Raw genomic sequence first — 12,592 nt, forward strand, 5'->3', positions numbered from 1 at the left:
TCCGAAAAAAAGAACCAAAAAAAAAAAAAAAAAAAGATGGCCATTTTTCACTCTGTTAATCCTACTGATCCATGAGCATGAACAATCTATCTTCTGAGATCTTCTTCAATTTCTTTCTTCAGTGATTTGAAGTTCTTGCTTTATAGGTCTATCACATGCTTAGTTATAGTTTTATACCAAGATATTTTATATTATTTGTGGCTATTGTAAAGGATGCTGTTTCTCTAATTTCTTTCTTGGCCTGTTTATCATTTGTATAAGGAGGGCTAATGATATTTTTGAGTTAATTTTGTGTCTAGCCACTTTGCTGAAGGTGTAGGAGTTCTCTGGCAGAGTTTTTTGTGTTGCTTATGTATGCTATCATATCATCTGCAAATAGTGATACTTTGACCTCTTCCTTTCTAATTTGTATCTGCTTTATCTCCTTTCGTTGTCTTACTGCTCTAGTTAGGACTTCAAGTACTATATTAAATAGGGAGAGAGTGGGCAGTCTTGCCTTGTCAGGGGACATTTGTTTTAAGTTTCTCTCCATTTAATATGATGTTAGATATTGGTTTGCTGTATATTGCTTTTATTATGTTTAGGTATGTGCCGTGTCAAAGGCATTTTTTCAGCATCTGAGATAACCGTGTGACTTTTTTCTTTTAGCTTGTTTTTTGTTTATATGGAGGGTTATTTTGGTGGATTTTCATATATTGAACCATCTCTGCATCCCTGGAATGAAGCCTACTTCATCATGGTAGATCATGTTTTTGAAGCGTTCCTGGTTTCAGTTTATGAGTATTTTATTGAATAGTTTTCCATCAATGTTCATAAGAGAAATTGGTATGAAGTTCGCTTTCTTTGTTGAGTCTTTGTGTGGGTTAGGAATCAGGGTAACTGTGGCCTTATAGAATGAGTTTGGCTGTGATCCTTCTGTTTCGCTTTGGTAGAACAGTTTGAGGAGTATTGGGTTAGTTATTCTTAGAAAGTCTGGTAGAATTCTGTGCTAAAACCATCAGGTCCCAGGCTTTTTTATTTTTGGTTGGGAGACTTTCAATGACTGCTTCTATTTCCTTCAGCATTATAGGGCTTTTTAAATTGTTTATGTGATCTTTATTTAACTTTGGTGAGTGGTATCTATTTAGAAAATCATTCATTTCACTAAGATTTTTTCCATTTTGTGGAGTATAGTCTTTTGAAGTAAGACCTAATGATTTTTTAAATTTTCTCATTGTCTGTTTTTATGTTTCCCTTTTTCATCTCTAATTTTGTTTATTTGGATATAGTCTCTTTGTCTTGCAGTTACTTTGGCTAAGGGTTTGCCTATCTTGTTGATTTTTTCAAAGAACCAGCTCTTGGTTTCATCAATTCTTTATATTGTTTTCTTTGTGTCTAATTGTTTGATTTCAGCCATGATTTTTGACTATTTCCTGCCTTCTACTCTTCTTCAGTGTGTTTCTTCTTGTTCTTGTTCTTCTCCTCCTCTTCCTCCCCTCCCTCCTTCTTTCTTCTTCTTGTAGAGTTTTTGGGTGTACTTTTAAATTGCTGGTATGAGAAATTTCTTTCTTTATGGAGGCACATAGTGTTATGAACTTTCCTCTTAGCACTTCTTTATTATGTCCTATAAATTTGGGTATATTGTGCCTTCATTTTTTTTCTCTCTCTCTTTTCTCTTTCTTTCTTTTCTTTCTCTCTCTTTCTCTTTCTCTTCTTTCTTTTTCTTTTGCTTTATGAAGAATTTATTACAACTCTCTAACCGCACATTACTTTTTGTGTTCAACGTCTTGCTCTGCAGCTTCTTTCACCCATTTTGCTCGGATGCCAAAGAACCAGGCATTGGCACCTGCCATGAGAAGACTGGCAAAAGCCTTAAAGTTCTTGTCTTCTTCTGTCATGACTCTTCCTTTTTGTACACATTTCCGGATGGGCATCACAGGTCCTGTTAGTTGGGTGGCCAATTTAAGTTCTTCAGCAGAACTGTCTCCCTTCTTCTGGGCAGAAGGCTTCCTTGGGAAAAGTATGAACTTGGAGTGGTACTCCTTTAGGTACTGCATGTTGGCCTGCTGTGACTCAGTGGATTTGTTTCCCCTCCTTGGGTCCACGGAGATGCCATTTTCTTGTGGATACCAACCAGCCTGAGTTCCTCCAGCCGGAAGGCCCTGCCAGTAGGGAACCATTCTGAGCTATGCAGTCACAAAGGATGTGGGGAGCGGGTGTGGCGGCAGTCCCAAGATGGCGCCCGGGACTGCAGCTAAGTCTCATGACTAGCACCTGACTTCCTCACACACCTGAAACTAGCCACGCCCATTGCAGAGCTCTTGCGTGCTGGCTGATGAAGATCAGGCCATGTGACATGGACCCATGAACTGAGATTACCAGTCTGGACAGAGGAGGTTTCAGGAGGATATAAGGATTCGTTTGGGGGCTGGAAGGAGAGAAGAAAAGAAAAGAAAGACTTCATTTTCAATGCAAAAGAAAGGTTCCTAAATTTCTTTCTTTGAGAAGAAAATCTTTCTTTCTTTCCTTTCTTTCTTTTCTTTTCTTTCTCTCTCTCTCTCTCTCTCTCTCTCTCTCTCTGATGGGACCTTCCTTCCTTCCAATGTCCCCTCTCTCCTGACAGGCTCTTTTCTTCTTTCTTTCTTTTCAGATCTTTCCTTCCTCCTCCAAGTGTCCCCTCTCTCTTTCTTTCTTTTCTGGAAGTCTTTCTGGATCATGCCTTTCTCTTTCTTTCTTCCTCCTGTACAGGAGAATTCTTTCTTTCTGGAAAGGCTTTCTTTTCTTTGAATCTCTCTTTCTAGAAAGTTTTTCTTTCTTTCTTTCTTTCTTTCTTTCTTTCTTTCTTTCTTTTCTTTTCTTTAAGTTTTCTTTCTTTCCATTGTCTTTTACTGGAGAATTGAATCCATTGATATTGAGAGATATAAATGATCAGTAATTTTTAGTTCATGTTATTTTGATGTTGGCAGTGTGTGTGTGTGTGTGTGTGTGTGTGTGTGTGTGTGTGTATATGTGTGTACTTCCTTTGCTTTTTGCTGGTATGGAATTACTTATTTCTTTAATGTCATTATCCTCCTTGGCTTGGAGTTTTTCTTTTCGCATTTTCTAAAGTACCAAGGGATAGATTTGTGGATAGATATTGTTTAAATTTGGATTACTCTTTAAATATCTTGTTTCTGCCATCTATGCTGATTGAGAATTTTGCTGGGTATAGTAGTCTAGGTTGACTTCTGTGTTTTATTTTAGAGGTTTCAAGATTTCTGTCCAGGACCTTTTAGCTTTCAGAGTCTCTGTTGAGAAGTTGGGTGTAATTCTTATAGGTCTGCCTTTGTACTTGGTTTTTTGCCCCTTGCAGCTTTTAATATTCTTTCTTTGTTCTGTAGGTTTTGTGTTTCGATTATTATGTGTAAGGAGGATTTTCTTTTCTGGTCCAGTCTAATTGATCTTCAGTAAACTTCTGATATGTTTATGTGCATCCATTGCTTTAGGTTGGGAAAGTTTTCTTCTCAGATTTTGTTGAAAATATTTTCTTGTCCTTATTAAATTTGTGGGGCATTTCTTTTCTTGTCTCATCTGTTTCTTGTTCTCTGTAGTCCTTGCATCTCTATGGGTATGTTGTCTTTTTTTAATTTGAATAACTTTTTATCTATAATTTTGTTGGAGCTCTAGTCTAGACTATTGACCTGATATTCTCTTCATCCACATACATATTTGAATTTTATTTTTCATGGTATCCCATAGTTTTTTGCATATTCCTTTTATGCATTCAGATTCTTTTCATATTTTTGAGTGGTCCATTCTTCTATTTTAGCTTAATGTACTGATATTCTGTCTTCTACTAGTTTTAATTTGTGAGGCTTTTTTCTGAATTGTCTAATTGAATTACTGAGTTTTAAATTTTCAGCTTGACTTTTCTCCAATACTTCTATTTTATCACCGAATTCAGTTTTCAAATCCTGAATTTTTTTTTTATCATTTCATTCAGTCATACATTTCTATTTTCTTGGACATCACTTAGGAATTTATTATAAGTTCATTGAGGCATTTTTTCAAGCTTTTATTAAATTCTTTGGATTTTATGATAAAGTTTAGATTTTCTTTTAACCTAGGTAATTCTCATTACACAGCACTTGTATAGGACTACTGGGTCTCGAGAGGACATTTTGTTGTACCTTTCCTATTGATTGTGTTTTTGTGATGTGTCCTAGCCATGTAGACCACTCTCCTTGGTTACATATTTAATGTGAGATTGTAGCATGCCCCAGGCCAGGCAGGAGCTTTGTGAATGTGGAAATAGCAGTATAACTTGGAGCTTCATGAGCAGACCAGGCAAAGTTAGTGTTCTAGTCGAGATAGACCTGGGAGTGTAGAGGTGGTGGTATGGGCAGGGCTGGCTCTGGGCGCAACCACCACGTGGTGATTGAGATTCACATGTGTGAATGAAAATGACCCCAATAGGCTCATATGCTTGGTCCCTAGTTGGTGGAATTGTTTGGGAAGGATTAGGAGGTGTGGCCTTAGAGGCAGTGTGTCACTGGGAATCAGCTTTGAGGTATCAAAAGTCCACACCATTCCCAGTTAGTTATCTCTCTATGCTTATGGATCAAGTGCTAGCTACTGCTCCAGCACAATGTCTGTCTTCATGCTGTCATACTATTTTTGATGACGGTCATGGAGTCTAATCCTCTGGAACTGTGAGCCCCAAAATTAAATGCTTTCTCTTATAAGTTGCCTCTATCATGGTGTTTTGTCATAGGAATAGAAAAGTAACCAAAACACCAAGGGAAGCCAGTGCAGAAGCTGTGTTGCTGAGCTAAGCTTGGGAGTGTGGAGATGGTGTTGGTGGGTGAGGTTCTGTAGAGCTCAATAGGAAATACTGGTTTAAGATCTGTGCATCTTGAAATAGGCCTAGGAGTTTGGAGATGGCACTATCTAGTGTGGTTCTGGGTGGTTCTCCAGGGAAGGCTGGTGCAGGAGCTTTGTGTCTGGGGCTAGATCTGGGAGTAAGATGATGGTAGTCCTAAGGGTTTTCTTTGATCACTAAAAACTCAATGTTTACATAGTAAAGCCTAACACTATTTCTTTCTGTCTTTGGGTATTGCTTTAGAAAGACCTTGCTCTTATGTTAAAGTAAATTTAGAAGACTCCTCCATGTTATTTTCTAAGCATCTTTAAATTTCATTTCTTAATACTTAAATATTTGATTTACTCAGAAATTGAGGGTTTTAAAATAGCTACTTAAATAACCACGTAAAAACCCTGTTTATACTTGGATTAAGCCATTCTACAATGTATAACTCATCAAAACGTCGTTTATTCCAACCATTGGACTGAGGTCAGTGACCCACATGGAAGAGTTAGGGGAAGGATTGAAGGAGCTGAAGGGGATGGTAACCCCATAGGAAGCACAACATTGTCTACTAACCTGGACCCCTGAGAACTCTCAGGGACTAAGCAGGAGGAACTCAAGTTCATAGCCAGCTTAGAAAACCTAATGAGAGAAAAAAAAATAACGCAAAAAGGGGGCTGGAGATGAGCGTCAATGGCATGGGACTTGCCAAGATATTTGGGTTCTTAGATTCCATACCAGAAACCCAACAATAAATAAACGAATGACAAAATAAAGTAACACCAAGTAGAATGCGAGTAATGGAACTAATTGGATTGCTCGGTATTGTTTCCCAGATGTTTTAATGGTCACTTCTATGGCAGATTCTGAAACCACTTATGGGAACCAATTATGATCAGATGGTTTCACATCTTAGGCTCACAGTTGAAAAGAGAACCAGACATGTCTTAAATTTACTGATGTGGATTTTTTTTTAGTTCTTGGCATATTGTCACTTCTAACAGGTCAGCAGATAATGAAACGATTCAACATGACGCTATTTTTGGGACATGCAGCGTGACTGACTGCAATGGAGTCACTTTCCCAGTTAAGTCTAACACCATTTGGAAATGCATAGTTAATTCTTCAAAAAAACTCATGTTAACCTACAAGGCAAATAATAATCCACTAAGTATAACAAACCACACGCATCCCTATAATTCTACAAATTAATGGTTGCATACACAGAGAACCTCACCATGGTCAAGAAACCCCAATTATTTATTCTGCAAGCCTTTCTAAAACCAAGTACTCAGGAGAGGAGGTACCGCAGAGTGGAGATGCTAAGCACTAAGTACTTATCTTGCTGACAACCCTCCAATTTTAGAAATAATTGGCTCCTTCTATTCAATTTTCCGTGTGTCATTAAGGGCTCGCAGTTGCTTAAATAGCAATGTGACATTATTCTTGAAGGACCTTCTACAGCTACCCTTCCCACTCCTCAAATCAAAGCACTAAACCACAAAGGGAACAGTGAGAAATAAAATCGTCAGATTTTACCAAGTGGCTTCCTTAGGACTGAAGATTGGTAATATTCTAAGTCATATTTTGCTGAGTAGCTATAGTTTTTGAGATGACTCGAAGTTTCCATATACTTAATGACCTCTCTTTTTACCGTTAAATACAGCAGACCCAATGGCAAATCACCAGGCTCAGTGGTGTTGGGCAATTCAGTAGCTGGTGATTGAGTCATTGGCTAGATTGATTTAACAACTCCTATTTTGGAAATGTGAATTCATACAGTAGTTCCTGGTATCTCTTAAAAATGATTTTTGTGGGGCTGGAAAGATGGCTTGTGGTTAAACAGAGTTTGGTTCCCAGCACCCACACTAAATTGGCTAATAACTCCAGCTGCAGATCATGTCTCTGTGGATACCGCACTCATGTGCATGCTACCTGCCCCACATATACACATAACAGAGTGAAATATATATATATATGTATATATATGTTATTTATGTATGTGTGTCTGTGAGTTTATGTGCTAAGGAAGGTGTCAGGTGTCCACTTCTATTGGTTTTGACCTGTTAGATCGATACAGCTTCTCTTCCTGAACCTGGGACTTGCATAGTCTTAGCCAGGTTGGCAGTCAGCAGGTCTCCTGTCTCTGCCTCTCTTGGAGCCCAAGTGTGAGTAGGAGGACTGGCTTGTCACATGGATAGGAATATCCTAAGCTTTGTCTTCTGTGCAGCAGGCACTTTCATTGTTTGCTTTTTACAGCATGTTTGACGATGCCAACCCTTAAAGACATAACAGTTTTCAGTTGGAGATCCGATGGTTCCTTGTAATCCTGTCATTGTAGTACCTTCAATTAACTTTATCGTCCGGACTAAGAGATGTGAGCTTACTGAGGTTTTGTCCCGCCAAATTCATTTTGATGCCCTGCAGAGAAGGCCAGCTGCTGGGGTGTCGGGATCCGGAGCAGAGGGCATTCATGGAATCTGTTTACTGGGCAAGTGACTAGCTTTCAAATTTTCTAACCTTCGCATGGAGAAATGTCATGTTTTCTGCAAATCTTTCTGAATCCCTTCTGCCATCCTGAACTTTCTATGATTTTTGGTAAAGGATAATTTGATGCAGTTGAAGGCTGTGTTCCCCATGTACTTAAAAATATAGATGTATACGTGTACATGCATAAACATAAACATATATATACATAAACTCACACATATATATCTCTATCTCATCTCTATCTATCTATCTATGTATGTATCTATGTATGTATCTATGTATCTATCTACGTATCTATCTATGTATCTACATATGTATGTATGTATGTATGTATGTATCTATCTATCTATCTATAAAATACTTCAGCTACATGCTACTGCACAGTACACTACTTCAAAATATGGTGACCCAAACCAACATATTTCTATCTTACACTTCCATGTATGGATTGTGCTTTGTGGCTATTTTTTACATAATTTCTCTTCCAGTTGGAGGTAGATGGTGAGCAGAGTGGAGTCATGGAGGGTTCAAATAGGATGGGAATCTGAGTGATGGTTTCTTCTCAAATGAGTGTGAGACCTCACTAGGGTGGCTGGGATTCTTGGTCATTTGCCAGGAGAAGCTCTTGCTGTTCATGTCAATAAAATCAGAAGTCATGACTCAATCAATGTTAGGACTTCAATCCTACCTCCTAGATTTGTTAACTAAAAACCAAAACCTACTCCTTGGTGTCTAGGATACCTTTAAGCATTATGAAAGGTAAGCACCTGACGAATGCCTTTTCGAGTTAGTCTGAGTGGCATGTTAGCCAACAGTGCAAATCCAAGCTTTTGATATAATGCAGTTCAGTGTTTGCAAGTTTGTGTTTGTTTGTAAGGAATTGATGAAAGCAACAAAAATATATGCTGCAGATGAATACCCCTTAAGAATTGTATCCCAAACCTCATGTTCTAATTTTTCCTTTTGTATATTCTTGTAGCTATGAAGACCTTAAGTTTTGTGTTAACCTTTTGATCCGTTTTCATTATGTTTTTCTTTCATGGGTGCAGAAATGTGCATCCTGTCTCTAGCTCTGTGTGCTTTGAGACACTTTTGGTTTGTCCTTGCAGTGTTACTCAGGTGTACACTGTGTTTTTCACTGTGATTTTTTTTTCTTCATGAAACAGACATCCAACTAAACAGATATATGAATGCTGCATTATGACACAGTGAGGATTTGGCCTCACTGCTGGCTTTAATAATCTAGACGAAGGATTTTTGTGCCAGCCATGATGCATGGGTCACCTTGGTCTGGCCACGTCACCTTTTCTCTAGCTTGTTATGATATGTGTTATGATACCTAGCACATACAACTTCAGTGCCTCGAGTGCTTAAAGCCCTTACCAAAAGAAAAACAAAACGTTATCTGCATTACCTAACATTGCCAGATGGGGGAGCCCGTGTGATAAGAAATGGTTGTCAAAGAATTAAAAAAAACTGAATTTTCCCCTCTGTTTCTCTCTCTCTCTCTCTCTCTCTCTCTCTCTCTCTCTCTCTCTCTCTCTCTCTCTTTCTGGCTCATCTGTGAAATTCTTATCAGACTCGAGAATTTTTTTTAAATTGAAAATTAAAACAAATTTACAAACAGCTTGTTTACAAACACTGCTAGTTTTCTGTTTTCTGGCAAACATTTTATCAGCCATTATGTCAGTGAACTGTTACAGTGAAATAGAAATGTTTTGTTTTGTTGTTTTAGAGACACTGTAGCCTTGGCTGTCCTGGAACTCACTATGCACACCAGGTTGGCTTCAAATTCACAGGGACCCACCTGCTGCTACCTCCCGAGTGTTGGGATTAAAGGCATGTGCCATCACACTCAGATTTTGAAACAGGAATATTTTAAAAGACGCTTGCTGGTAACACATCCATAGTACACAAATAGTTTGTTTTCATTTATTGAAAATATTTTTTTCCTCATAGCATATACCTTGATTATGGTTTTCCTTCCCTCAATTCTCCAAGTTCCTTCCCACCTCCTCACCCACCCAAACCCATTCCCTTTCTGACTCTTATTGGAAAACAACAGCCTTCTAAGGAGTAATAATAAAATAAAATAAGATAAAGCAAACCCTAATCACATTGGAATAGGATAAACGAAACAGAAAGGAAAGAGCCCAAGAAAGGGCACAAGAAACCATATAGATACAGAAACTCACTCACTCACACACTCAGGAATCCCATAGAAACACTAAGCTAGAAACTAATTATATAAGCAAACGATCTGTAGGCTAAAGAAAGACAAAAAATATAAAAACGAAACAAAACTGCCCAAAGGCCTTACCTGATGTTGTGGGAGGACAAGGAACCTCCGAAGATGTCCCTGATGTCACAGGTGAGGCAGGCACAAGATAGAAGGAGGCCTGTCATTGGACGAGAAGGAAGGATGGGCGGGAGAGAAGTTTGAAGGAAGAAGAGGAGACTGGAATGAAAAGGAAGAGAGACAGGAGAGAAGGGGAGAAGCTGTGACAGGACAATGGAGGCTGACGTAAAGATCTCGCTATGTGTATTTACAGGTTGTTATCAATGTTCCTAAGGGATAGGTGGTACCAGGCTTTGTATGTTTAAGTGGGCAATCATATCTTATCAATTGGATCTAAGATTATTGTGTTGTGTGTTCTTTTATGTGACGGTTTGAGTGTAGGAAAGTGTGAGGCGGCAGGAGACACTGGGCTACAGAGGAGTTGGGATGTGTTTCTGCCAAGATAGCTAGCAGATATCTTGGGGCACTGAGGTGTCAGACCTAGTGAGGTAAAAGGCAACCTTACCTTTTTATTTTTTATATTTTTACAACAACAGCCGTCCATGTACTGTTGGGCACCCAGCCTATCCTCGAGAGTTGCTTGGCTCTCCAGGGAGACTCCCTTAGAGGAAACTACAATTTCTTTTTTTTCTTCTTATTTGAAAATAGATTATTTTTCTAATAAATATATCCCGAATATAGTTTCCCCTCCCCCACTCCTCCCAGTTCTTCCACCACCTCTCCTCTCCTCTGGATCTACTTCCTTTCTGTTTAATCAGAACAGGGCAGACTTCTAAGAGGCAGATGCCAAAATTAGCAAATTAAAATATAATATGATGAAGCAAAAACTACCATATCAAAGTCAGATGTGGCTCAGCAAACTCAACAGGAGGAAGAGAGTCCCGAGAGCAGGCACATGAGTCAGAAGATCCACTTATTCTCACATTCAGGCGTCCCATAAAAACACTAAGCTGATGGCTGTAATAGATATGCAGAGACCTGGTGTAGGTCCACATAGGCCCAGTGCTTGCTGCTTTAATCTCGTGTGTATCTTGCTTAGTTGACTCAGGGCCCTATTCTCCAGGAGTCATCCATGAGCTCAGACTCCTACAATCTTCCTACCTTCTCTTCCATAGGATTCTTTGAGCTCTGAAAGGAGGGGTTGGATAGAGACTTCCAAATTAGATTCTCCATGGAACGTCTGGTTGTGGGTCTTTGCATCTGTTTCTATCTGCGGCAGGAAGAAGCCTCTGTGGTGATGACTGGATAAGGCGCTTGTCTATGAGAATAGAAGAATATCATTCGGAATCATTTTATGAGTTTTTGTTTGTTTCAGACGAGTCATGTTTGGTTTTCCCCAGGTCTCTGGGCTCCCTCGTCTATTGTTCTTCGTCACCCAAGCAGTGTCAGGTATGGGCTCCCTCTCATGCTGTAGGCTTAAGTCAGATCAGACACCGGCTCTCTACCCCACAAGTTCTGTGTCAACGATTGCCATAGCATATCTTTCAGGAAGGAAAGATTGTAGGTCAAAGATTTTGTGACTGGATTAGTATCCCCGTTTCTTTCAGTAGCCTGTACAGTACCTTCCCACACCAAACTGGCTAGAACGTAGGGGTGAAGGCTCCCTGCAGGTACCCTCTTAACCTCTCCACATTGAAAGAGCTATGTGAATGTCGCCCTTGGCAATGGAGGCCCACGTCAGTTTGCTGAGAGAAATCCTTTTTCCTAGCATAAGCTTGGGCAGTCTGGGGATCTCCACAGGATGTCCCCTTGGGAACATCCTTTCCTGCCATTGGGAACCTTGCATGGTACAAGAGATGGTCAGTTCAGACTCCATATCCCTCATAGACTGCAGGAAGTTTCCACTGCAATAGATTCCCACACCATTCCCCAAATGTTCTCTAATTTGAATCATCTCACCCATGCTTTCTCCCTCCATTGAAACCTCTCCCTAACCTGATTCCCCACCTTGCTTTCATCCCCATCCTCCCTCGTCCACTCACAAAATCTATTCTTTTCCCCCTTTCCATGGAGATCCATGTGTCCTGCCTACACTCCTCCTCTTTCCCTAACCTCTCCGCTCTACAGATTATAGTGTAGCTATCATTTACTTAATGTTTAATATCCACTCATGGGTGAATATAGACCATATCCATCTTTCTGGGTCTGGATTACTTCCCTCGGTATGATTTTTCTCTAGTTCTATCCATTTGCCTGCAAATTTCATGACGTCGTTTTAAAAATAGCTGAATAGTACCCCATTGTGTAAACACAGAGCATCTTCTTTATCCATTCTTCTGGAGAGGGACATCTAGATTGCTACCACTTTCTGGCCATTGTGATTAAAGCTACAGTGAACATGGTTGACCAAGTGTCTTTGTGGTACGGTAGAGCATTCTTCGTGTACATGCTCAAGAGTGGTATTGCTGGGTTTTGAAGTGGACTGATTCCCAATTTTTGGAGCAATCACCATATTGATTTTCATAGTGGCTGTACAAGCTTGCACTCCAAGCAGCAGTGGAGACGTATTTCCCTTGCTCTACATCCTCACCGGTATGAGCTATCGCTGGTGTTGCTGATCTTAGCCATTCTGACAGGTGTAACATGTTTTGGTTTGAATCTACCTGGTGGCTAGCTGATGATATTGAATATTGTTTTAAGTATTTTTTCAGCCATTTGGGATTCTTCTGTTGGCAACTCTCTGCTTAGATCTGTACCCCACTATTAAAATTAGTTATTTTTGTTGCTAACTAGTTTCTTGAGTTCTTTGTATATTTTGGATATTAGTCCTCTATCAATTGTGGACTAGGCCCATTCTGTAGCCTGCTGCTTTGTCCCATTGAGGATGTCTTTTGCCTGACAGAAGGTTTTCAGTTTCCTGAGGTCCCATTTATTCGTCGTTGTTCTTAGTGCCTGCGCCACTGAAGGTCATTTCTTGTGCCAATGCACTCACGATTATTCCTCGTGCTCTCTTTGTCAGTTCAGTGCATCTCTTGAGT

General features: G+C 39.6%; 1 pseudogene; it reads right to left on the reverse strand.

Moving 5' to 3' along the window:
- Positions 1-1,745: 1,745 nt before the first annotated feature.
- Positions 1,746-12,182, reverse strand: LOC116884412 (annotated as a pseudogene).
- Between the last annotated feature and the right edge of the window lie 410 nt (positions 12,183-12,592).

This window comes from Rattus rattus, chromosome 15, assembly GCF_011064425.1.
Source record: "Rattus rattus isolate New Zealand chromosome 15, Rrattus_CSIRO_v1, whole genome shotgun sequence".
In the NCBI taxonomy this organism is placed as follows: Eukaryota; Metazoa; Chordata; class Mammalia; order Rodentia; family Muridae; genus Rattus; species Rattus rattus.